The 27771-nt window shown below is 44.6% G+C and overlaps 1 long non-coding RNA gene across 9 annotated transcripts in view; it reads left to right on the top strand.

Moving 5' to 3' along the window:
* Nucleotides 1-27771, top strand: part of LOC103889758 (uncharacterized) — a 268260-nt gene that overhangs the window by 118211 nt on the left and 122278 nt on the right. For all 9 annotated transcript variants that reach the window (XR_010136256.1, XR_008522294.1, XR_008522292.1 and 6 more), the window contains exon 3: nucleotides 9543-9631. This is a non-coding gene — a long non-coding RNA (uncharacterized LOC103889758). The remainder of the gene's footprint in view (nucleotides 1-9542; nucleotides 9632-27771) is intronic.

Genomic DNA, 27771 nt, shown 5'->3' with positions numbered 1-27771 from the left:
ACAACACACCATGGCCTTGTTCTCCTCAGCAGAGCATTGTCCCCGTGAGGCCCAGGCCCAAATCTGAATAGGACTCTGTGTAACTTGATCTGTTTTCCTTCTTGGCTATAGTCTGTGTGCCAAATTTAACTGTGGTCTGTATATACAGTGTTGTTACGGGAGGGTGGGGGTAGACCAGAGAAGGCTGGGGGAGGGGAGTATATCCGTGCGGTTTTTTTCCTGTCTTCCTTTTTTTGTGCTTGCCTGCTTTGCTCACTGTTTGCTATATATAACTCAACATGACTGTCCTCGCATCTCCAGTCATTAACCCTTTAGGGATAACTAATGCGCCTTTTCATGTAGGCCCCGAGCGTCCTGGCTGAGAAGCGCTGGCACTGTTGGAGTTAACGGCTGGCCCCTGGAAAGTGAACTTCCTCAGAAGTGCTTGTGAAGCAATTAACAGGGCCCCACTCAGATAGTAAAAATATCCCCTGGCTTACAAATAAGCAGGGAAGCACCTCCAAGCCAAGAGTCACCGCTGTGCCCCAGGCCTGTAGCGGGCGCTCCCTCTTTGAAAGTCTTGTATCTTAGACTTTGCAGAAATGCTACAAAAACTGGTGATGCAGCAACGATTTCAGGGGAGACTGAAATCTATTGTCCAACTGAAAGCCTGTCAGGGCTGGGCCTCTCTCAGGAGACGGCGGAAGTGAACCATCCCAAGGCTCATGGAAAGAGCTACTCATTGTGGGCCTGGGGTGACAGTGACCCATCCTGGGTGAACAGAAGCCTCACTTCACTTTGCCGGAGGGAGACAGTAGGCTGACAAAATATTGTGGAATCTCCTAAAATTGGTTGCTAAAGGGAGCTTCTCACCAGCGCCAGCTTGCCTGGGCTCTTCTTTCAAAGGGTGGAGTGTTGTCTGCCAGTCCCCAGGCTCAGGGGATGCAAGTTGAAAGGGCTTTGGGCTTTACTGTTCATTTCCTCAGAATCATACAAATGCTGAAAATTACAAAACTGCGGTCTCCCTGCAAGGGACTCAAGATGTCTTGGGTCATCTTAGGCTATATTGAGAATGGAAAATGTGTTGGCTCTGAGGAAACAGGGTATGTGTCCTTCTCCAAGCAGGATGCTATGAACCTTGCCCCATAGGCCCTCCTACCCATCCTCACAGAGCCCTGAAACTCCTCCTCCAGGAACCCTTCCAGCCAGTGGGAAGACCCCACAGATAGGGCCCAGTTTCTCCTGTGAATCAACTTCTCTAGCACTTCCCACTGCCCAGGGCTGGGAAGGTCCAGTGTGCCCAGTGTGGCACTGTTTTCCAGGGCTGGATGCATGGTTGGTCCTCCAGTGGGAACTCTGCTATCATCCCTGCTTCACCAGGAGTGATGATGGGGACAGGCACGGCAGAGAGTGGACACAGGGATCCTGGCCTGAGGGGGCAGTCATTCATCCAGCTCACTTGTACATACGTCACCATGGACACAGAGGTTTTCAGTATGGTAACAATTTGCACAGTCCACATCAGCATCCCATTAACTTTCTTTTTGTAACCCTCAGCATGGTTTTAAGAACCTGGAAGTTTATTGCGTAACTGTTTTGCTTGTGAAGTTGCACATGATTTCTCAGAAAGATCAATTCAAACCCGCCTTGTCACCCCTCTCCACCCAGGCCCCACTTCCTGCTTTGCTGGGGCTGGGGGGTCAGAAGTAACATGGCTAGAGACAGATGTCCATCATCTGTGCTTGTGATGACAAAAAGAGGTAATAGGAGCACAGTCAGACCCTCACTCCTTGGAGCCCTGTTGTGAGCCGCTCATGGCATGTACCATTCTCTGTCCTCACAACAGTTCAGACGGGTAGGAATTATTGGATTCTTTCTCTAAATGGGAAACCAGGGGTTTTAGGTGCCTTATCCATGGACCCTGCCCTCACCTTCCTCACCCAGTGCCTCCCTGTGCCTTGCTGGCTGTATCTGTGAAATGTCTCAAGAGCCCATCCTGTTGTCTCCCATCCCATGTCTCCCACTTGGCCCACGGCCCAGACTCTTACCTGTCCAGACTCCTACTCCAGAGACAGCCGGCATGATCTTTGGGAAAGGCACATTGAGCCATGTCCTTCTCCCTGATGGAACTCAACAGTGGCTTCCTGTCACTCTGAGAACAGAATGCAGCCTCCTCCCTGTGCATGACAAGCACCTCCCTGAGGTCACAGCTGTGGCTCCCTGACTCTGCACTGGTCCAGTCCAGCCTCAAGGCCTTAAATTTGCCACTCCAGACCCCTGGTTTGGACCCTGGATTCTGAATACATTTTGGTCTTTTCCTCAGGGAAGTCGAGGCGCTGTCCTAGCTTGTGACCTGCTCCCATACCTATTTTCTCAGGGTGGAAGCAGACGCTCCAACTCCCACACTGTGAGGCTGGTACCATTACCTCCAAGACCCAAAGCCTGTAGGAAGTATAGCAGGCCTCACCCAATACCCTGCAGTTCCCTCACTTGCTCCAAGTGGGAGGTGGGTCTTCACGGGTCCCCAAGATGAGGGCCAGTGGCTTTCCTCTTTCACAGGCTACAGTGGGAGCGAGTCTTCCACTATGAGACCTCTGGCCAGATCTCAGGGCTCTGTGGTTGGGGGAAAATGGCTCTCTTTTATGGGGCTTTAAGACATGAACTGACATGACATGTCCTAGAGACTATCCAGAGAGCATGTGGATCACTTTTTGCTGCTTTAGATGACCTTCTTTAAAATCAATGCATTGTCATACTTTCAGCACTTACATTTTCCTATTCTATTATTGCATCATCTCAGAAGAAAAGTCTTTCATAATTAATGAATCTCAGGCTGGGTTAAATATTCAGTGGCTGCCCACACACCACTTACTCTATTGCTTCAAAATAATTGGCTCTCACTTATCAGGTCTACTAGAATGACTGTCTTAAACCAGTCACGTGGTGGAAGCATCACCACGTTTCTTGCTCAGAAAAATACCCTTTCAAGGGCTTTTCTAGGGGAGCCCGGAACAGTAGCCAATTCTAGTGGGACCTTTAAGAAAACAACTGGTCTTTTGCCCAGGATGATATTTGAGCCCCCTAAAGGGCCAATAAGGTTCCCTCTATTCAACTTCCCCTCCAAGTCTCACCAACCTCCCCACTTTGGTTCCATACAGCTTGGATTATTGCCCTACTAGTTCAAAACTGAAAGTTTCAAATAAAAACCAAAAGACAAATGTTAAGTCACATTGAATTGATAATTGAGACAATCTGTCAAGCATATTTTGCTTTCCTGATTTTTCAAAAAAAACCGTAATGTTGCACCTTCCTTGTTGTCAGTTTAGTATGTTAACATTTTTTTAGTTAAACTTCAGTATCATTGAACAGGTCATAGAGTGTGAGCAATATTGTCTTTGTTCCAAAACTCCAAAGGTAATGAAGCTGCCATTCACAATTGTTTTCTGCTGGGCTGCTTATTTTAAAAAAATGATTTTGATGAATAAAAATAGGTGCATTTTCACAGCGTGGGGTCCAGCAAGAATGAAAACCTTACGGATCACAGCCCGGCCCCTGGGGGTGTGGGAGGAGGTGTTGTCAGATGTCAATTTTGGCTGATTGTTTTTGAGGCCGTGAGACTGCCATTCCTGTGTCCTGTGGTGCATTTTAGAGACTGATGTCACTTTTTTGAGATAAATTATTAGAGAAATGTTTATAGATGAATATACATTTCACAGTGTGCCAGAGTTGAGGAGTCTAATGATGTTTAGAAGGGATACTGTGATGAGGGTGCCTGTGGCTGTGGCCTGTGACAGACACCTCCTGCACCAGGAGGCAAGGATCCTGATGGTCAGATGCCCAGTTCCCAACCAGAGGGGGTTCAAAGCCAGTGCAGCCCCTTCCTCCCACCGCTGGGGGCAGCAAAGGACCCACAGTGGAGATTGCAAACTATAGCAGGGGCTGTGCTTTGTGTTTGTTTTCAATATTTGAGCCATCATACAAAAATCTAGTGATTTCTCGTTCTCTATACAAAAACCAGAAGATCTGGGCCACAATGTCTGCATTTTCCCTAGTGTCAGTCTGCTATGGCCGCATATTAGCTGCCTAGGGCCCCTCACTCCTGCCCCTGCTAGACCCTGTGGATATTTGAGTCATGACCTTGCCTCAAGGCTTATTCACGTATTATTTGTTTATTTATTTTTAATATAGGAAGGGTCTTGCTCTGTTGCCCAGGCTGGAGTGCAGTGGCACAATCATAGCTCACTGCAGCCTTGAACTCCTGGGCTCAAGTGATGCTCCTGTTAAGGCATATTTAGATGGGAGGAAACATCTTTCTTCCTTTAGAGCATCTAATTATCAGCATGGCCCTGGACAAATTATCCTAGAGCCTGGAGCCTCAATTTGCTCATCTCTGTAAGGGGGGTGACAATGCAACCTCATAGGGTGGTTGTGAGTACTACATAGAAAAAGACTCCAGAAGGAGCACAGGGCCTCCATTGGGAGCCCGTCAGCCAACACTCCCTCCTTGCTGCCTGCACAACCTCAAGAGATCATGGTGTCCTTTGGGATGCTGAAAACTGCAAGGAAGACAACTGTGCATTCTCTGTGTAAGCAGTGTGCACACTGTCTTCCTCCTAAATGGCTAGTTGGAGGAGTGAAGACACTCATTCAGAAACGAGTGATTCCCTGGCTGCAGTCTCCTCTCTGATAACAAAGGACTGGGCCCAGATTAGAGACAAGGCAGGAATTATGTGCTGAAGAAAGGCAGTGGGGACATCTTGAGTTTGTTTGTAGCTAATCTCAAATAATTCAGGTCTTTTCCATTTGCAGCAAATCTGATTCCCTCAACACATCTGTGGTAAAATGTTAGGAGTGCATGCAGAGACCAAGTGTGGAGGGGATTTTTTTTTTCTACCACCAAATCCATAGTTACCCTCCAAGTTGTAATCTTATCATATTTAACTGGTTCCACATAAACAGATCTATGTATATTTTCAGTAGTTTCAGCTGAAACCTGTTAAGAACAGATGTGCAAATGGTTCCCTGGCACTGATCCATTTAAATATATTTTTTCTACAAACAGTTTTTTCTCTCTCCCTTTCCTTAGAGGGGAGAAAAAATATGAAAGTGGAACCACCATTAAAGTGGATATTACATGCTTCTGGGTTCTCTGCAACCAGTGTTTGCCATTGGTTTTCAAACAGCAATTTGGCACATGAGGCTATGAACACAGAGTGTGCATTTGATGGACAGTATTTGCTCTGAGACTGTGTGTCTGGGAGAATGAGCTGAGAGCTCTGTAGTTGCTACCTAAGCTAGGGTCAGCCAGGGTTAGTTTTTCCCTGCTGCTGCTGCTAAGCAGCCCCTGGGCAAAGGCTTCAGCAGGCCGTCTGCCTCTTTGAGCCTTTAGTTTTTCAGTTGCAAACAAAAAAAAAAAAAGGTCCAGGGAGTGGGAAGATAAAGAACTTCTATAACTCAGCAACAACAATCTGATTAGAAAATGGGCAAAGGACTTAAATAGACATTTCTACAAAGATGACATATATTAATAAATGGACAAAAAGCATGTGAAAAGATGACTGGCATCACTAATGATTAGAGAAAAGCAAATAAAAACTAAAATGAGACATCACCCCATACCATTAGAATGGCTAATAGCAATAAAGCAGAAAATATCAAGTGTTGGCAAGGTTGTGGGGAAATTGGAACCCTTCTGCACTTTTAGTGGAAATATGAAATGCTACAGCCACTGTGGAAAACAGGATGGCAGTTCTTCAAAAAATTAAAAATAGAACAACCATATGACCCAGAAGTTCCACTTCTAGGTGTGTATTAAAAAAATTGAAAGCAAGATCTCGAATAAATATTGGCACACCCTTATTCAAATATAGCAGCATTGTTTGCAATATCCAAAAGGTAGAAACAACCCAAGTGTTTACAGATGGATGAATAAACAAAATGTGGTCTATACATACAGTGGAATATTATTCAGCCTTAAAAGGAAAAGAAACAGTGCTATATGCTACAGTATAGAAGAACCTTGAAGGCTTTATGCTAAGTGACTGAAGCCAGACAAAAAAGGACAAATACACTATAGTTCCACTTATATGAGGTACCTAGAGTAGTCCAGTGAATAGAGATGGAAAGCAGAATGGTGGGCTAGGCACAGTGGCTCATGCCTATAATCCTAGCCCTTTGGGAGGCCGAGGCAGGCAGATCACTTGAGGTCAAGAGTTCGAGACCAGCCTGGCCAACATAGTGAAACCCCATCTCTACTAAAAATACAAAAATTAGCCAGTTGTGGTGGTGTGCACCTATAATCCCAGCTACTCGGGAGGCTGAGGTATGAGAATCGCTTGAATCCAGGAGGCAGAAGTTGTGGTGAGCTGAGATCGCACCACTGCACTCCAGCCTGGGTGATGGAGACTCTGTCTCAAAAAGGAATGGTGGCTGCCAGGGCTGGGGAATGGAGAGTTGTTAATGCATAAGAATTTCAGTTTTGGGGGATGAAATGTTTGGAGATTGGTCACATAACAATGTGAATGTACATAACACTACTGAACTGTACACTTAAAATGGTTAAGATTGTTGAAAAGAAGAAAATAGGGGAGAGGGTCTAATTTGTGACACCAACCTCATCGATGGGGGAGGGATTCGAAAGAGAGGTGCACATTTAGCCAGACACTGAGCCTGTTGCCTGTGGGGATTATGCCTAAGAGGAATGAGATAGGAGGGGTTAGGTTTTCTCAGCTTTGAATTTCTTTCTCAAGAACACTCCTCTGTCCACCTTCCCATTGCCCACCGACAGAGTTCACCAGGCCTCCCAGCTCTCTGCCAGCCTGTAGCCTTCTGCAGGAATGTCCTCACTGGGCCCCGTGGGCCACGCCCTGTGTCTGTGACTCTGGGTCCCAGCACTCTGACCCACTGGCCTGTGTTCCCCTCTGGTTGGAAGACAGTGCAAAAGGGACTTGTTCCACCTTCAGTGGCCTCTGAGTAACCTACCCGCTCCAGTCTGCAGATTTCCATCTCACTGACTTTGCCCTGGCACTGGGAGTGGGGAAGTGAGGGCTGCAGGTAGGAGTTTGATGGCAGATGAGCCTCAGGGGTTCAATGTCAGCGGGAGAAGCAAGGCCACTTCCAGACTCATTTCTGCCACTGTCTGGCAGTGAGGCTCTGGGCTAATCATTTTGCTTTGTCTCTGGTAAAAGAAGTCTGTGGGCAGGATTCGGCTTTATAATTGCTAAAGATTCCAGATCTTTGAGGGGCTCTGTCTTCCTAAATTCTGTGCAGCCTGCTAGCCTCTGCAGGACAGTATCAGGGAAACTTAACATGCCTGTGTTTCGTAGTGAACAGGATATCTAGGGTTGAGAATTATTGCAAACACCGTTATGTTGTCACGTGAGCTGGGGCTCCATGGTGATGCACCCTGGGCTCCCAGAACAATGTGAGGCACTGAGATGCCCTGCACCTGGGCCTGGGTCAGAATCCTGGTAGAGGGGTCTTTGGCAAGGACAGGAGAGGACCTCCTTGGTATTGGACTCAGCTGAGCAGCAGGATGCCTGGTTGGCTTGGGAGGTGAGATAAGCTTCCTGGGGGCAAAAAGGAGCCATATTTGTCTTAATGAGGAGAAAAGAGCAAAATCAAAGCATTCGTTAACACTTCAAAGAGGATAAAAGAACATGTTCGGTTCACAATTACTGCCTCCCTAACCAGGCAAGTGTATGATGGAGAATCCTGTTATCCTAATTCAAGAGGACGATGCAAAAGGCTTCTCTTGCTGGCTGTGAATTGTTGGGGAGCTCCCTGCCCATGGAGGGCCTGTTTGCCAGATCCCTAGTCCTCTGCAGACCTCTGGTCTGTGAGGAGCCGGTTCTAGTGATTCACACTTGTTTGTGAAAACCTTGATCTTCGTCAAGCTTTTAAAAAATATCTCATCCGTATTTTTTCCCAATTATTTTCCTGCCTGCTCTTTTTTTTTTTTTTTTTTCAAAAGTAAACACTCAAAAGCCTTCATTTCTATAACTAATTCTGGAGTTTACAGAAGCAAAAATCAATAGGCTCAAAACTCCATTCCTTTATTCACTTGGCTCAGACTGGCTTGGGGTAGCAACTCTGAGCCCAAGCCAGAAACTGCCAAAAGAGGGTTCCTGTCGGAATCTTGGAGCTCATCCCCCAAACTTGAGACTACTGAGCAAGTGAGCAAGATGTCTCTGTCTGGTCCAGGAAGATGTCAGCCCCGCACTGCCCCTCCCAGATAAAGAGATCAACACGGGACAGGTCAGACTCTCCCATTCTGTCTCCACCTTTGCCAGTCTGCTTCTAGATCCCCTTCATGTACTCATGTTGCTGCCCTCAATTCACTAGATTTTCAGAATCTATTTACATCCATCCACCACATCCACCACTCTGTTTTCCAAATATTATCACAATCAGCACAGTGGTGCTTCCCCAGAATGACTGGCAGCTCTCTGACCTTTCTTTTCAGCCACAAATGAAACGGAACTTAAAAGCTGTGTGTGCATGGGTGTGCACACGCCTGACTAATGGACACACTCCTCATGAAAAACATGATAAATTACAGAGAATGGCAACGTAATGATTACAGAAAGGTATATGAGGCAGAACTCATTAGTGAGCTGCATTTTGTTCAAAACCGAGATACTGGCAGGCAGAATAACATGCCTTTGTACCAGAACGCATTCAGCTGTAGCAGTGACTAATAATGTAGTGAGGATCTGTGCACATTTTCCCCCTTTTGTGCCTATTTTCATAAGTTAATAACTCAAGCATGAAAATTGTTTTAAGGCTGAAGACTGGTGGTAAGATCTGGTCAAACTGTGTGGGAAACAACTTTTGTTGTTGTTGTTACTTAATTTAGTTTGGCTGTTTTTAAGTTAGAGGAGTGGAAATGTCAATGTCAATGTGAGTCTTGCAATGTGTTTTTGTTAAGCCCAAGAGCATTTGGGATTGCATCATACAAAGCACACTTTTAATGACTAGAGATTGTAGTTTCTCTTCCTACAGGTGTATGTTCCTATTTGGTACAGGTTGGGATTGTTGGGGAGGGAGGAGGAGATGGAAGCAAAATGTTGTAAATGACATCATCCTGGGCTTACCCTTTTTCAGCTAGAAAATTCCTATCCCACCAGCAAATCAGCCTGGTGAGCAAACAGCTGCCTTAGACAAATGGGGTTGAGTGTAGGGGTGAAACCTGCTGCAGGATTTTAGTAAATTCTCAGAGCAATGGAAGGAACAGAAATATCATGAATAATTGTCATACCTCTCATTCCTACAGGACTCGGGTTTCGTGAGCATTTTCCTGTCCATAGAACCAGAGAAAGTCTAAGTGAAGGGTACCAGATTTCGTATAACTCCTCTTTCTTCTTGCCTCTTCTTTTCTTTTTATTGGATCAGAAGACTTTGAAAGACACAGAAAAACACAGAGAATAACATAAATACCTGTGTAGCCACATTCTAGAAGTAACAACTGTAATATTTTATAATGCTTACTGCAATTTATTTTTTTAAAAATAAAATAACTGAAGCATTACTGATAAAGATGTATCATCTCCTTTATCTCACAGACAAGCAAAGTGGATCAGCAAAGGCTGCAGTCACCAGCATCTTTTCCATCCTTAATTAACTGCATCCTCAAAAGAACACTATCAGACTGGTAAGACAAGCATTATTGTCCCACTTCACAGATGAAGAGCTTGGGGGCCCTGTGGATGTGTAGGAGAGTCGGCCTTCCTTTTTATAGGCCTTTTGCTGAGCTCAGAGGACACAGCAGAAGACAAAGTCGAATGCAGCCTTAAGCAGACACTATCCCAGCCCAAGGAGCTATGCAGACAGCTCCTGCCTGGAGGAGAAACAATTCTCTCCTTCAGCCAGGCATGTGGCACAGAGGCAAACAGGAAATGCTTAGGGAGACAGTTCACAGATATATATGTACTTCACAGGGCACAATTTAATCCATAAATCAATCATGGATCACTGCTAAAGAAAACAAAATATGCTGCCACTAATTTGCCACCCTGTGAGTATGATTGGATGATGTTTATTTTGATTAGGAGATTGCTCCATTTATAAATCTTCAATACATCCTGTCCCCCTAAAACGGCATCTGGATCTTTTGAGGGTTAAAAAAAAAAAAAAAAGTGAAATTGGATGAGGGATGAGAGCTGGACTTCTGTGTGTCCCGGGGTTTCTGGATCTACAGCCTGGTGCCTAGCATCAGTTAAGCCCACGCTGGGGTTGCATCATATCCCGCAAAGCCATGTGCTCTGTGAGGCCAACAGGAGCCCCGCCGGGTCGACCAGCTGGAATCTCAGAGAGCGCTGACTCTAAAAATACCCGGCTCTGCAGAAGCACGCTGGGCCCAGGGGGCTTCTAGACTGACAGCTCCATTTATCAACTACCTATTGGTTTTAAAAATTGGAGTGTCTTTTCCGCGTTGACTGATTTTGGCTCTAAGAGATTTCGCTGGTCATTTCAGAGTGACTGAAACTCCCCTCTAACAGATCCCGGGAATTGTTTTTAGGAAAGGTAAAAGGCAGCCTTTTCTGTTACAACACAAAGCTGAGCCGGCAGCCTGGCTTTGTCAGGATCTGGGGCTCCAGCGCCCGAGAAGCCCAGCCTCTCCGGCGGTCAAGTTCACAGCGAGGCCGCGCGCTGCCTGGGCTGCGCTGCGCTCCCGGACCCACACCGACCGCACCGCGCGCCGCGGGTGCTTCTCCCACCCCAGCCTAGAAGCTGCCTCCCTCCGCCTATCCCTGCAAGAAGCCCGAGGAGGCGGAGCATGGAACTCGACAGTTAAAACATTTAAGAGAGAAAACTTAGTGTCTTGTTGGCCTGAAATCGAGTACACAGCCCGGGGTGATCGGGGTCTCCCGGCCCGGATGATTGAGACTTGCTTCCCCTGGGCAACAGGCGATACGATGCTTTAGGAGGAAGGTATCTCTCCTCCTAAGCCCCGGAGGGGAGAACTTCCAAAGTAGAAAACCACAGGGTTCCTGGCACAGAGCTTTCCCTTTATCAGCTAAAGCAGAATCTTTCCTGGGCTTAACCTGGCCCCTTCCTCTAACTGTAGGCAGAGAGGCAGACAGAAAAGCACTTGCTGAAACACAAAGTTTTGTTCTATCCTCAACGAACTGTCTAGAGTTGATTGCTGATAGCCGTGGTGCATTATGCCTTCCTGGTTTTCATTTAATTGGGCACCGTGCTGCCTTTCAAGACACCTTAAAGGAACCAACAAGCAAATCCAAGAGAGCTGGACAGACCATTGAACACACTGTAGGCTGTGTCTCGTGGCCTTCGTTGTCTGGTGCCTCAAAGAAAACACCAGAAAGATTGTTTCTAAGCTAGAGCCACCCCAGATTGCTTAAAGTGCAAAGCTCACTGCTGTTGGGGATACCCTTCTGAGACACTGGAAAGCTGGTTTTACTGTGGCCCTATGAAGAGGAAGACTGAAATTTAGACAGTAATACCTTTACTAGGATTGGAAAAGATTTGGTTAATGACAGCCCTGTCATTTCTAAAACCCATTATCACTGTATGAGAGATTCCTTTGCGCTGCATCCTCGACAGTGCTTCCTAAGGTCAGTCTTTTCTATTGTACTCATTTTAATGGGTGCATAGTGGTATCTCGTTGTGATTTTAATGTGCATCTCCCTAGTGACTAATAATGATAGGACGCTTTTCATATACTTGTTTGCCATTCATAACTCTTCCTTGGTGAAATGTCTGTTTAGATATTTTGTCCATTTTTTTTTATTTGGATTGTTTGATTTCTTGAGTTTTGGGAGTTCTTTATGTATTCTGGATACAAGTTCCTTATTAGGTATACGATTTGCAATATTTTCTTCAGGCCTGTAGCTTGTTCTTTCATTTTCTTAACAATGTCTTTTGTTTTTAATTTCAAAGAAATCCAATTTGTCAATATTTTCTTTTACAGATTATGCTTTTGATGTAAGAAATCTTTGCCTGACCTAAGTCACAACAATTTTCTCCTAGAAGCTGTAGAAATTCCAATCTGTAGTGATCAATTTTGAACTCATTTTTATATTTATTTATTTATTTATTTATTTATTGAGACAGAGTCTCACTCTGTCGCCCAGGCTGGAGTGCAATGTCACTATCTCGGCTCACTGCAACCTCCGCCTCCCAGGTTCAAGCGATTCTCCTGTCTCAGCTTCCCGAGTAGCTGGGATTAGAGGTGCGTGCCATCATGCCCGGCTAATTTTTTGTATTTTAGTAGAGACAGAGTTTCACCGTGTTGCCCAGGCTGGTCTCGAATTCCTGAGCTCAGGCCATCCACCCACCTCGGCCTCCCAAAGTGCTAGGATTACAGGCGTGAGACACCATGCCCGGCCCAGAACTTATTTTTAAATATGGTGTGAGGCATGGAGCAAAGTTTACTTTTTTACATGTGTTTAGCCAATTGTTCCCTCAACATTTGTTGAAAATACATTTCTCCACTGCATTGTTTTATGTCTTTGTCGAAAATCAGTGTATTTTTGGACTCTTGATTCTAACATTCCATTGATGTTTGTCTTGATTTATTTTTTGGCCTTGAAACAACAATTTATTATCATCTCTCACGATATTGGAGGTTGGCCAGGTTCAGCTGGGCAATTCTTACTTGTGGTCTCTCATGCATTTGCAGTTGGATGATGGCTGGAGCAGCAATCTGCAGGCTCAAGGAGGCTGAAGGCCCCATATGACTCCTTCATTTCCATATCTAGCACCTCAGTGGAGTAGGCTGGAACAACTGGGGAATGATTTAGCTTCTAATTCTCTCCCTACCTCCTCTCTATGTGTCTAGTTTTCACTTCTTCACAGTACGGCATTCTCAGGAAAGTCAGACTTCTTAGTAGTGGCTTACCCTAGAATGGCTTTTCCAAAAGCAAATGTTTCAAGAGACCCAGGCAGAAGCTGCAAAGTTTCCTGTGACCTAGCTTACACATCCTATAGTTTCTTTTGCCATATTCTGTAAGGAAAGCAAGTCGCTATGGCCAGACCAGGTTCAAGGAGAAGAGTATGAGACTCTACCTCTCGATTTCAGGAACATTATTACGGAGAGGGAAGGATTGTTGGTTGCTTCCGTATAAGCAATGCCATACGGAGAAGGCTCCACTGTCCTGATTAATGTAGCTTTATAACAAGTCTCAAAATCAAGCAATGTTAGTCCTTCAACTTTGTTCTTCCTTTGCAAAGTTGTTTCGACTGTGCTAGGTGCCTTCCATTTTCATTCGAATTTTAGAATCAGTTTGTCAATTTCTACCAAAAAGAAACCCCTTATGAAATTTTGATCAAGATTGCATTGAATTTATGGATCAATTTAATGAGAACTTACAATTCAAATTATTTTAAGATCAATTTGGTGAAAATTTACACCTTAAAAATATTGAGTCTTCTGACCTATGAACCTACTTAGGTTTTCTTTAATTTATTTCAGCAATTACATTATAATTCTCAATGTATAGATCTTTTTATCTTTTATCACATTTGCCCTATTTTATACGTTTTGACCCATTGTAAATGGTATTTTTAAAATTTCAATTTCCGGTTGTTCATTGCAAGTATATAGAAACATAATTGATTTTTATACATTAGCCTTATATTCTATATTTTTGCTAAAGTCACATTTTTAGTTCTAGTAGTCTTTTTTCCATAGGATTTTCTGCATACACACTCATGTCATCTACAAATAAAGATGGCTTTTCTTCTTTATTTCCAATCTCAATCTCTTTTGTTTCCATTTCTTGCTGTTGCACTGGATAGCACCTTCAGTACAATGTTGAATTTGTGAGAGTTTCTGATTTTAAGAGGAAAACACTCAGTCTTTCACCATTAAGAATGATGTTATCTATAGGCTTTTCATAGATGTTCCCTTAACGGGTTGAAGAAGTTTCCATCTATTCTTAGTTTGCTAGAATTTTTATCAGGAACGTTTGTTGAGTTATATCAAATTTTTTTCTGCATCTATTGAGACATGCAATCTTCTAGTGCCATCATTTTACAAGCTCAAGTGAAGTGTAGGGCACTTACCTTTCTTTACGTCCTACTATCCTCTCTGTTTATAATATAATTGCTTAAATATTTTCTCTGCATATATTTAGGATCACATTAGATAGTTATAATTTTTACTTCAACTGTCAACATAATTTAGAAAAGTCCAGCGAAGAAGGAAAGTCTATTATACATACCAATATTTTTGCTTACTCTTATGTTAATATGTTAATATGTTCTTTCTTCCTTACTGGTGTTCCAATATTCCTTCCTTTATTGTTTGCTTGTTGTTTAGAAAACTTTTTTTAGCTGTTCATTTATAGTATGTCTGCTGATGACAGATACTTTTAGTTTTCCCTCTCCTGAGAATGCCTTGATTTCCATTTTATTCCTGAAGGACCTTTTCACTGGAAAGGATCTTTCAGCTGGTTATAGAATTCTGGATTGACAGTTCTTTCAGCACTTGAAAGTACTCTGGTCTTCCATGGTTTCTAATAAAATATGTCATATAGACATATATCTATCTATCTGTCTATCCATCTATCTATCTATCTATCTATGATGGTAATATTGAATGTCAACTTGATTGGACTGAAGGATGCAAAGTATTGTTTCTGGGTGTGTCTGTGAGGGTGTTGCCAAAGGCGACTAACATTTGAGTCGGTGGACTGGGAGAGGCAGACCCACTCTCAATCTGGGTGGTCACCATCTAATCAGCTACCAGTGCGGCTAGAATAAAAGCAAGCAGAAGAACGTGGAAGGACTTGACTTGCTGAGTCTTCAGCCTTCATCTTTCTGACATGCTGGATGCGTCCTGCTCTTGAACTCCAAGTTCTTCAGTTTTTGGACTCTTGGACTTACACTAGTGGTTTGCCAGGCTCTCACAAGCCTTCAGCCACAGACTGAAGGCTGCACTGTCGGCTTCCCTACTTTTGAAGTTTTGGGACTCAAAGACTGGCTTCCTTGCTCCTCAGCTTGTAGATGGCTTATTGTAGGACTTCACCTTGGGATCGTATGAGTCAATACTCTTAATAAACTCGCCTTCATATACACATCTATCCTATTAGTTCCGTCCCGCTAGAGAACCCTGACTAATACACTGTCTGTTTGTGTTTGGCTTTCAAGAGTTTGACTATGATGTGTCTTAGTGTGAATTTCTTTGGGTTTGTTATGTTTGAGATTTGCTCAGCTTCTTAAATCTCTACAGTAATGTCTTTTGCCAAATTTGGGAAATTTTGAGCCATTATTTCTTTGAGTATTTTTTTTAGTTCTGTCCTCTTTTTCTCCCCTTCCAGATTCCAGTGCTGCAGAAGTTAGGTCTTCTGTTATAGCCCTACTGGCCCCTGAGGTTCTGTTCATTTTGATCTTCAGCCTACCTTCTCTCTGTTGTTCAGATTAGGTGTTTTCTATTGTCCTATCTTCTTGTTCCCTGCTTCTTCCCTGTGCTCTCTGTATTTTGGTGTTGAGCACCTCCACTGGGTTTAAAAAATTTTTGATTACTCTATTTTTCAGTCTTGAAATTTCCATTTTCTGCTGCTTCTTTATATTTTAACTTTCTTTCCTGGGATTTCCTATTTTTTCATTTATTTCAAGAATGCTGTCATTGCTCTTTGAAGCATTTTTGTGATGATTGCTTTAAAGCATTTGTCAGATAATTCCAACATCTTTGTCGTCTCAGTGTTAGAATGTGTTGTCTTTTTTCCATTCTGTTCGTGGTCTTCCTGGAAAATTGATGAGCAATTTTCCAATGAAGCCCTGACATTTGGGGTGTTATGTTAAGAGATCGGATCTTACTTTAATCTTCTGTTTTAAGTGGCTTTATCTGACAGTGCCCCAGTAGGAGAAGATGGTGCGGGGTGGGGGGGGGGGGAGAGTGAAGTGGGAGTGACAAGGGGAGGGAGGGCACTGCCCCATTATTGTCAAGTCTAGGGGTAGGTGGAAGCCCAGGTCCCCCTCCTGGCCTCTGTTGACTCCTGAAGAAGGCTTCTCTCTCTTACTGCTTGGTGGGGTAGAAGGTCTAGCTCTCCACTAGACCTCCCCCGAAACCACCGTGGCAGAAGGGGAGGAATGCCTCATTCCTGTGGGGTGGGGAGGGAAGTTCAGGCTCCCTTGATGTTTTCCACTCCAACTGTGGGGGATCTTGTTACCATCAGGCAGGGATGAAAGTCTCAGCTCCTTCTCAGCCTTCTCAGACACCACCCTGGTGGGGTTGGGGTGGGCAGGGTGGTTGGGGTGCCTTGACACAGGCTGGTGAAGTTGGGAGTCGAGGCTTTTCACCTGGCCTGTATGATTGGGGTAGGGCTGTGGTATTTTAAATGGTGGTTGGCTAGAGTGGAGCGGTTATTGCCCAAAGATTTTCTGTCTTGCTGGGCTGCCACTGTCCAGCTCCTTAGGCTGGAGAAAGCAGGCTTTTGTTGGGGCCTTCTTGGTCTCATTTGGAATTTCTGAGTTCAGCTTCTTCAACTCTATATCTGGGATATACAAGACAGAAAGAAACCAGGGCACTCTCCACCATGTTGTTCCTCCAGTCTCAAGATCTCTAGACAGTCTGTCTTCTCTCCATCTTTCAGAGTCTTCTTGTGCATGTTTTTTATATAACATCTACACTTTTTAGTGGCGCTTAGCAGAAGCAATGGGACAAGTACGTCTACTGCAGCTTTCTGGAAGAGAAGCTCCTCATTTCTTTTTTTGGATACATTTCAAAAGAAGTTGCAAATATATGACCCTACGCATTTCAGTATGCATATCATTAACTACAGCTCAACATTTGTTTATATTTTTCTTTTTCTTGTGTGAGATGAAAACTATACATACATTGCTGTCAGGCTTTGCCCAGGCGTCAGAACTCACTAGACATCAGAATATACATCTTTGAGAGGAACCACAGAAATGTAATGTGCATGCTAAGGCTTTTACCTGAACATCAAAATGGAAACATCAGAGTATTCATATTAGAGAGCAACCTTACAATTGTAATGGATGTGGTAGGGCTTTTTAAAAAATCAAATGTTCAAAGACATAGAATCAACCAAAATGGCCATCAGTGATAGACTGGATAAAGAAAATGTGGTACATATACACCATGGAATACTATGCAGCCATAGAAAGGAACGAGATCATGTCCATTGCAGGGACATGGATGGAGCTGGAAGCCATTATCCTCAGAAAACTAACACAGGAACAGAAAAGCAAACACCACATGTTCTCACTCATAAGTGGGAGCCGAACAATGAGAACACATGGAACCAGGGAGAGGAACAACACACGCTGAGGCCTGCCACTGCAGGTGGGGGTTCAGGGGAGGGAGAGCATCAGGAAAATAGCTAATGCATGTCAGGCTTAATAAGTAGGTGATTGGCTGATAGGTGCAGCAAACTGCCATGGCACACGTTTACCTATGTAACAAACCTACAAATCCTACACATGTACCCCAGAACTAAAAGTAAAATAAAAGAAAACAAATTTCAAAAAATGAAAAGAAAATTCTATGTACATTGAAATATACAATTCTTACATGCACCATTTGATGAGTATCACCCACCCCTCTGTCAAGATACAGAACTCATCCATCACCCCACAAGTTCCCTCTTCCTCCTTCACAGTCAAATCCCTTCCTCAGCCACCTCGCAGGGACAAACATTGTTTTGTTTTGTTTTTCACACCTCCTAGATTAGTTTCATCTTTTCTAGAATGCAGTATGAATAGAAGGGACGTCATGCACTCTTTTCTGTCTGGCTTCTTTGTTTCAGCCTAATTTTTTCATATTTACCAAGTTTTATAATTCATTCGTTTCTGTTTCTGAGTAGTATTCTGTTGTGTGCATATACCACAGCTTGTTGATCCATTCTTCTATTGATGGACATCTGAGCTGTTTCCAGGTTTTGGCTAGTATGAATAAAGCCAAAGAGAGCCATTTTAATTTGGGGCATTTAAAAAATGGTGTGAATAAACTTCCATCTGAACGCAGGTTTTGTGGTAATAATGTTTGAAAATATCACCTCCAGCTCTGACATGCCAAGTTTGTAATTTTCATAAATGATATAAAAAGTCATTTCTTCATCCATTCATTTGTTCACTCAACCCTTATTTAGTGGGCCTATTCTCTGTGCCAGGAATCATTCAAGGCTCAGTAGGGAAGAGAACAAATGCAAGTTGGCCTGGTGCAGTTGACATGCTAGTGAGGGAAAACACAAAAACATCAGCTAGTGAATACCTGTTATGAAGGAAAAGAAGCCAGGTAAGTGGGTACAGCATTACAGTTGGTCCAGAGGTAGGCAGGGTGTCACTTTAGCTCTGGAAGGAGGGAGAGGAACTTAGGGAGATGGTTAGGGGAGGGACTTATGTGATTTGGATCTGTGTCCCCACTCAAATCTCACACCAAATTATAATCCCCAATGCTGGAGGTGGGGCCTGGTGGGAGGTGATTGGATCATGGGGGCAGTTTCTTATGCTTTAACAACATCCCCCTTGGTGTTGTCACGGTGACAGTAAGTTATCACAAGGTCTGGTTGTTTAAAAGTGTGTAGCATGTCCCTCTGTCTCTCTTCCTCCTGCTCTGGCCATGTGAAGATGCCTGCTCTGGCTTTGCATTCTGCCATGAGTAAAAGTTTCCTGAGGACTCCCCAGCCATGCTTCCTGTACAGCCTGTAAAACTGTGAGCCAATTAAACCTATTTTCTTTCTTAATTACCCAGTCTCAGGCATTTCCTTATAGCAATGTGAGAATAAACTAATACAGAAAATTGCTACCAAGAGTGGGGTATTGCCATAATGATACTGAAAATGTGGAAGCAGCTTTAGAACTGGGTAATGGGCAGAGGTTGGAGGAGTTTGGAGGACTCAGAAGAAGAAGGGAAGATGAAGGAAAATTTGGAACTTTCTAGAGACTTGTTAAATTGTTATGACCAAAATGCTGGTAGTGATATGAAGAGTAAAGCTAGGCTGATGTAGTCTCAGATGGAAATGAGGGACTTATTGGAAACTGGAGCAAGGTCACTTTTGTTATGCATTATCAAAGAGGCTGGCTGCATTGTGCCCCTGCTTTAGGGATCTGTGGAACTTTGAACTTGAGAGTCATGATTTAGGGTATCTGGCAGAAGAAATTTCTAAGCAGCAAAGCATTCAAGATGTAGCCTGGCTGTTTCTAACAACCTATGCTTATTTGCATGAACAAAGAAATGATCTGAAATTGGAACTTACATTTAAAAGGGAAGCAGGACATAGAAGTTTGGAAACTTGCAGCCTGGCCATGTGGTAGAAAAGAAAAACCCATTTTCAGGAGGAATTCATGCAGGTTGCAGAAATTTACATAACTAAAAAGAAGGCAAGTACTAGTAGCCAAGACAATGGGAAAAAGGCCCTGAAGTCATTTCAGAGAACTTCATGGCAGCCTGTCCCATCATAGGCCCAGAGGCCCAGGAGGGAAGAATAGTTTCAGGGGCCAGAACCAGGGTCTCTACTCCCCTGCACAGCTTTGGGACACTGTTCCCTGCATCCCAGCTGCTACAGCTCCAGCTGTGGCCAAAAGGGCCCAAGGTACAGCTCTGGATGCTGCTCCAGTGGGGGCAAGCCATAAGCCTTGATGACTTTCATGAGGTGTTAAGCCTGTGGGTGCACATAGTTTAAAAGTTGAGGCTTAGAAGCCTCCACCTAGATTTCAGAGAATGTATGGAAAAGCCTGGATGTCCAAGCAGAAGCATGCTACAGGGTTGGAGCCCTCATGGAGATCCTCTACTAGAGCAGTGCAGAGGGGAAATGTAGGCTTGGACCCCCTACACAGCGTCCTCTTTAGGGCACTACGTAGTAGTGCTGTGAGAAGAGGGCCACCATTCTCCAGACCCCAGAATGGTAGAGCCACAAGCAGCTTGCATCCTGTGCCTAGAAGAGCCATAGGCACTCAACACCGGCTCATGAGAGTAGCTGTGGGAGTTGAACCTTGCAAAGTCACAATGGCCAAGCTGCCCATGGCTTTGGGAGCCCACCCCTTGCACCAGCGTATTCTGGATGTGGGATGTGGAGCCAAAGGATAATATTTTGGAGCTTTAAGGTTTAATGACTACCCTGCTGGGTTTTGGACTTGCATGGGGCCTGTAGCCCCTTTCTTTTGGCTGATTTCTCCCTTTTGGAAAGGGTATATTTACCCAATGCTTATACCTCCATTGTATCTTGGAAGTAACTAACTTCTTTTTTATTTTACAGGCTCATACGTAGAAAGGACTTGTTTTGTCTCAGATGAGACTTTGGACTTTAAACTTTTGAGTTAATGCTGAAATGAGTTAAAAGACTTTGAGGGACTGTTGGGAAGGCATGATTGTATTTTGCAATGTGAGAAGGACATGAGATTTGGGGAGGAGCCAGGGTCAGAATGATATGGTTTGGATATGTGTCCCCACCCAAATCTTATGTTGAACTGTAATCCCCAGTGTTGGAGGTGGGACCTGGTGGGAGGTGATTGGATCATGGGGGTGGTTTCTTATGCCTTAACACCATCCCCCTTGGTATTGCCATAGTAAGAATAAGTTATCACAAGATCTGGTTGTTTAAAAGTGTGTAGCACCTTCCCCCTCTCTCTCTTCCTCCTGCTCTGGCCATGTGAAAATACCTCACGAGTAAGTTTCCTGAGGCCTCCCTAGCCATACTTCTTGTATAGCCTGTAGAACTGTGAGCCAATTAAACCTCTTTTCTTTACAAATTACTCAGTCTCAGGCATTTCTTTACAGCAATGTGAGAGTGGACTAATACAGGGACCTTTTAGGAGGAAGTCAGAGGAGGGTTCTTGGAGAAGGTAAGGTTGGAAGAAGGTACAAAGGAAAAAGCTTATGTCTTTAAATCATCTTCATTCCTGATAATTCAGCACACTTTAGAGGCAACTTCCAAGTCAACTGTTGATGGTAGTGAAGACCCAAGGCCCAGAGACGGAGCAACTGGCCCTAGAGTTGCATGATGAGTCTTCAGTGGCAAGGCCAAGATTAGAGGTCTGTACTCAACATTCAGCTATTGGTGGACAGAACTCCTCCTTTGCTTCCTAAAGGGGGCTTCAGTCCTGTCATGGCCCTGCACTTCCCCGATTCCCTGCCTACTCCCTCCTCACTTCTTCAGGTGCTTCCCCATGGGAACTGGTAGAATAGTGTTAGAAAGCCACATCCATAGTACGGCCTCTTGAGGATTTCTGGTTTGTGTGACTTCGAGCAAGTCCTCCCCTGATGTTGGAGGATTCTTACCCCTGAAGTTGGAGAAGGAGTGAAATCTTGGTGGTGGGACATCCACTCACATGTCCTTTGAGACTTATCATGTTTGTCACCATGCGTTTAGCACAGCTGCCTTTCATCTGCAAACACAGCCTGGGAGCTGTTTATGTTTTATCTAATTTAATTCTTATAACAATCCCATGGAGTTGTTAGGTAGTACAGTGCTCTCTCTGTTTTTACAGATGGAAATCTGGAGACTGAGTGAGGTTGAGTAATTTGCCCGCAGTTGGCAAGAGGCTAAAGCAGAATTCTAAACCAGATCTGTTTGATTCTGATGCTCTTGCTTTTAGCCACAATGTTTTAGCATCTGTTCAATTCTGAACAGACGGACAGAATTTGCAGAGGTCAGAGGGAGGTTCTAGAATAAAGCTGTTCTCTAGTTTACAGGAGAGAAATGGAGGTAGTGATATGCCTGTGCCAGTTCTGGGATGTGTAGCTGGGAGGGAAGCCTTCTGCGGACCACCACATAGGAGGGAAAGCATGGCAGTGTATGATGGGAGGAGCATGGGTTGTGGAATTGAAAAATCTTGTGTTCAAATCCACACTCTACCACAAATCCCACGAATGGAGGACATTTGGACAAATTGTTGAAGCCCTCTAAGCTTCCATTTTCATGTCTGTAAAACGGGATAATAATGGTATCTCCCTAGAGGGTTGCTGGGTAGGTACAATGAGATGATGCAAATAAAGTACTTAGACAATACCAGGCTCACAGTAAATGCCTAATAAATGCTGGCTGTTGTTTTTATTCGCTATTGTTCTGAAAAGTGGCAGGCACTACAGACATAGAAAGTGCAGAGAGTGGAAAGACAACAATGTGTTTTAGGGCCAGGCAGCCCAGAGCTGCCCAGGCTGGCACGCTGCCCAGAAGTGGGAGTGATCTAGCAGAGCCCAGGGCCTTGCAGGAGGATTTTTGCAGACACCCCACTTCCTGCATCAGTGGGGTCGAGTGATCTCTGGAGTGCCTTCCGACCTGGAGAGGTCATTTCAAGTCTCTGCAATGGTAGCGATGGTAGCTCCAGCAAGGGAGGGAGAAGGGGCTTCCACCGGCTCTTGGACACTCCAGCTGTCATTTTTGGGAATGTGCTTATCTGCCCCAGAGGGAAATAGATGATTGAGAAAGGAGGCAACCAGGAGACTTAGGCTTTACCAACAGTGACCTACTAGCTCCGGTGCGTTTGCTACAGACAGCAGGCCAAGGCTAGTGTCACGGCAGGTTAGGGGGTCCTGCACATTCACTGTACCAACGAGCGGTATTTTGCAAACTTATTATAAACAGATTACATTTCTTATCCTAATGTGGCTGTTGGCTACCTGCCCATGAATTTTAGCCTCCAGGAGAAAAACAATTGCTTGAGCTGAGTGTTCTGTGCTTTTACTTTCCATACATTACTCAGGGCTCCTTCCAGTTCCCCCAACCCTTAATCTCTCTCTCTCTCTCTCTCATTCTCTCTCTCTCTCTCTCCATCTTTTTCCTTCTTCTTTTCAGAAAGTCCTCTTTCATCTTGGGCATAACTAGAAAATCTGTAAGCTGTGCTTCCTGCCATGCGTTAGCCAACAGGGTCCTTTCCTCCCAAGCCAGGGAAGAAAACACAAAAACCAATGTCCAGGCTGGGCCTCTCAGGGTCCACAGCATCACAGGCAAAGGAAGTAACTGTCTCCATGCCTACCAACGGATCCACACACATCTCGCTGGGCAGCATCTCTGCCCCAGGAAGCAGCGCTGCTTACCACACTGGGCACCCAGATGTCTGATCTTGCATGGCAGGCAGCCACTTTCTCCTGGCCTTTTCTTGTCCGAAAAGTCAGAGGGGCAGGCCAGTTCCAGAATGGGATTCCAGGCAGACCAGGAGACTAGGAGTGCAGGTGAACAACTGCAAGGGGATGCATCTGTCTGCCTGGTGTCCGTGTGTTCATGTGCACACCTGTGCATGCGCTCCCCCAGACTTACACACACTCGTGAACACACGCTCACACAAGTTCATGCACGGGAGTAGCTCCAAGCCTCTCACTCAGCACTTTGCTATTAATAGCTCACTTTTCTTAAAAAGTCTGCTTAGCCGTTTGTAAGAATAACCACCACTGCCTGTGTGACAGCCCAGGCCCCCGCAGGGAGGACAGGGCCGGCCCTCTGCTAGGACTGCCTGACCGCCTGCCTCATGTTAGGATCCAGAGGGAGGGCCAAGAGGGGAGATGAAAACCCTTCCTGAGTGGCCAGGGCAGCCTCCAGTGCCTGTGTCCAGGGACAAGGCAACTCACTGGTAATGTCTGCAGTCAGTTGGCCAGGCCCCTGAGAGCCAAGATGCCACCTTCTTCACAGTGACAGCAGGGAGCATGCTCCATGAAACCAGAATGAGCCTGTTCTCCACTCTGGGGTCCTGCTGTAAAAGCCAAGAAGCAGAAAGCCAAGCTGAGCCCACCAAGAGCTTGGCACGAGGCTCTCACCCACAACTGCTCGCTGATCCAAAAGACAGGCTCTGAGGCTGGAAATTCAAGTGTGGTGGTGCTGTGACAGAGCACACAGCCATCGTGCACTTGTGTCCCTGGCAGCCGCAGTCAGGGCCTGAGAGGGCCCAGTGTCTGTGGGTGTTTATATTTAATTGCAGTGGGGTGAGAAAGGCCACTGGTTGGGTTTTATTTCAAACCTGCTTTGAGGAGAAGTAACATTAGGTGGCCCAGAGCTGTGAAATGTGCCCTGGCCATAAATGCTTCACCTCCAGAATTAACAATTAACAACTCCAGAATCAATTAACACCTCCAGAATACCTAAGAGTTGCCAGCAACTTCCCATTCAAATAACCTCTTAAACCTTCCTCCATGCCACGCTGCCCATTCCCTCGCAGGCAGACCTGCATGGTTTGATGACAACTGGTCACACTGCTGGCCCTATCTGTATAAAAGTCCAGACAGCTGGGCTGTGAGGGGAAATGCCTACCTCAGAGTAGCTTAAGAAAGGAAGATATTGGTTTACTTCTGAAAAGCTCAAGACCAGCTGAGTTTAATGGCATCATTAAACTCATTAGACATGGGGCTGGGAAGTGGCTGCCAGCAGTTTGGTGCACAGCCTGTCCTCTCAGAAGCCCAGGTGACAGGTGTCTTGGGAGTGGCAATGATGAGACCAGCTTCGCATCCTGGGCTGGTCATTGTGACTCAGATGTGGGGTGGGCTGGTTAGTGGTTCTGGGCCACTTTTCCACCTCTGGATCTGGCAGCTCCACCCACACAGTGTCAGGCTAGGTGTGGGAGCATTCTGGGCCAGGAGAAAGGGGATTGGATCCTGGATGGTGGGAACAACAGGTGTCCCCCTCCACGTGCCTGGGTCCAAGACTGCTCTGCTCTGGACCTTCTATGCCTTCAGAGATACAAGTTGCAGTGCTACCCTTGCTGAACCTACAACCCTGTTCAAGTGACAACTTCTCTGAGTCTCATACGAGGATATTGAAAGAACCTTCTGCACAGGGCTGTTGTGAGGATTAACTACAATAATACAAGAGTATCTGGCACTTGCATTCAGCAACTCACCGCTTACTTGTTCAACCAAGTAAAAAGGTTCTGATCCCAGTGTTGCAGGACAGAAAGACCTCCCCCTCTGTAGCTGCAGGTGTGACCCAGCATAGAAAAAATGGCAGGTGAAAGACAGGCAGGAAGAGCAACTAAGAAGGTGGGAGGCACCTCCATAAGATGCCTGAGGCCACAGGGATGACTGTTCACAGAGCTAGTACCTCGAGCAATGTGTTAAATCTACTGAACTGTAATGAAGCAACTTCTGGGTGAATTTTGTCCTGCTACAAGGTGTCATGGAATGGCAAGGTGGCAGATCTCAGAAGTGGATCCAATGGTTTTTTTTTAGGTAAAGCAGGACATTCCTGGGGATGGTGTCAAACTCCCTTCCGTACTGTTGAGTCTGCTGATGATTACACTGGCTCCTCCTCTTTGCCCCATCATTTCACAGGTTCCCATCTTAAAGAGGAAGAGAAAGGAAGGAAGGAACGAAGGAAGGAAGGGAGGGAGGAAGGGAGGAAGGAAGGAAAGGGAGAGAGGGAGGGAAGAAGAGAGGGAAGGAAGTTATCAAACTCAAACTCTGTGCAGAGCAGGGGACGTCTCCATGGGACCCCTAGAATAGATAGGTTCTTGCCTGTTCTCTTGGTGGATGGCGATGCCCACCAGTAGCTATAAGAGTCTCCCCGAAGGCCTGATTGTGGCTCCAAGTTCCGTAGGACTCACTAGTCTTTTTTCCCTAGAGGGTCTTGCCATTGAGAGGCAGGTGATGTGCTGTTTCATAAAACAAAATTGGGACATGTCCTGATATGACATCCATCAAATATATACAGATAGGTATCACAGCCCCCGAAAAAGCTTATCTCTTCTAGGCCACACATAGCTATTTCCTCCAACTGTGTCAGACATTACAAAGTTTCTAGCAATCAAAACAAGCCAAATGCCATTCTCAGGACCGTTGGAGGATTTTTTGCTTTGTTTTGGCTTTGTACAGTATCCATACCATTTTCCAAATTCTTTTGTCTTTACATATTTTGTTTTTTCTTTTAAAAAAAATCACCTACAATCCCATCACCAGACAAACCACTAGACAGAAATCAACATTTTAGCCATGTTTTTCTGTATATAAAAAAAGTATGTGTAGAATTTTTCATAACAATATTAGGACCATGACATCTATCACATTTTTTATTAGGAAATGGCCTTCAACAATATGCATTTAACAATATGCTTGATGTCTGTGTAATATTTCATCTTACAAATATATCATGATTTATTTAAGTATTCCCTGATTGTTTGCTTCTAACTAGAAAAAACAATTTTTCTAAGTGTCACCACTGGGTTAGAGTAATCTCAGCCAATCCTCCTGATAGCGCTGTGAGACCAGAGTTATGATAATCTTCAGTTAATGGACAAGGGACATGATGGTGTGGAAGGATAAATGAACTACCCAAAGACAACTAGCTAGTGAGACCAGCATGGACAGTCAAGCCCAGTGCATGTAATCTGTGCTCCCCTGCACTGTTGCTCATATCCTTGGACCCTTGCATACATGATTTTCTTATTCATCTTGAAAGAGAAATGTTAGCTTACTGTTTTTATTTGCATTTATTTGGTTGCTTTTGAGTTTGAGCATCTTTCCATTTCTTATAGACCATTTGCATTTGTTTTCCTACAAAATGCCTGTTCATGGCTTTTGCCCATTTTTCTGTTAGCCTTGTCCTATGTATACACACATGTATATTATTCGTTCACTATCTCTCAGGTAAATTCTCCAGTTTTCTTCTTGCCTTTTAATGTTGTTATGATCATTTAGGACTAGAAAGTTTTAAATCTTGTATGCCTACCAGTATTTTACTGTGTGACTATTCCCATTATTTTTATGCTTAGAAAGTTTTCATTCCTATCAAGTATAGATAAATGTTCAGTTCTACGATTTTATTTTAGCTGTGCAGTGGGTTAATTTTTGGCATTTAATTAATTAATCTATCTGGATGTTATCATTAGTTTCCTTCTGAAAAAGTCAGTCCAGGCTGGGTGTGGTGACTCACACCTGTAATCTCAGCACTTTGGAAGGCTTGAGTCCAGGAGTTCAAGACCAGCCTGAGCAACATGGCAAAACCTTGTCTCTATCAAAAATACAAAAATTAGCTGGGAGTGGTGGCACATGCCTGTGTTCTTAGCTATTCAGGAGGATAAAGTGGGAGGGTTGCTGGAGCCTAGGAAGTTGAGGCTGCAGTGAGCCATGATTGCACCCCTGCACTCCAGCCTCGTTGACAGAGCAAGACCCTGTCTCAAAAAAAAAAAAAAAATGCAGTCCACATGTACTGGAACAAGCTTGTGTGGGATGGCTACACTCATTTCCTGTTCTAACACACCTGTTACCTGGATGAGCTCCTATATCCTCATCCAGGTACCAGGTCTGCCACACCTGGTACCGGCATGAGCCCTGTGGGGAACATACCAGCAGAGACATTATACTTCCACTGAGACAAAATAAAGCCACATTGACTTTTAGTACTCATATTATTGACTGACATTAAACCCATGGCAACTAAAATCTCCAGGTTTTTTTTTTTTATTCTGGGGGTGAGGGTACAACTTTTAGAGAAAATATCTCTCCCTAAGACTGCCAATCACTCTAAATTTGCATCTAACACTTCTACATAACTTTATCTACCGAGTAGGCGGTATTTACCGTCTGCTGTTTCATCTTGTAGCATAATTTTCTTTTATATTTCCAGGTGTGAAAATATTCAGACTGACCCCTTGTTCTCAGCTTTCAGAGCCATCTGCTACTTCCCAGGTCACTTTGGGTTTTAAGCGCTTTCACATGCTGTTGTTGGACATCTGGGTTATTCCCAAATCTTGTTTTCACATAGGCAGCTGTCAAGATAGCCGTGGCCCTGCCTGGCATGTTCTTTAAGGTTGCATTTTATTTTTATTATTTTATTTTATTTTTCTTGGAGACAAGAGTTTCACTCTATTGCCCAGGCTGGAGTACAGTGGCACGATCTTGGCTTACTGCAACAGATCTTGACTTACTGTAACCTCCGAGTC

This window comes from Pongo abelii, chromosome 12 (genome assembly GCF_028885655.2).
Source record: "Pongo abelii isolate AG06213 chromosome 12, NHGRI_mPonAbe1-v2.0_pri, whole genome shotgun sequence".
Lineage (NCBI taxonomy): Eukaryota > Metazoa > Chordata > Mammalia > Primates > Hominidae > Pongo > Pongo abelii.
The sequence above is the reverse complement of the archived record's forward strand: the minus strand, read 5'-3'. Positions and strand labels throughout refer to the sequence as shown.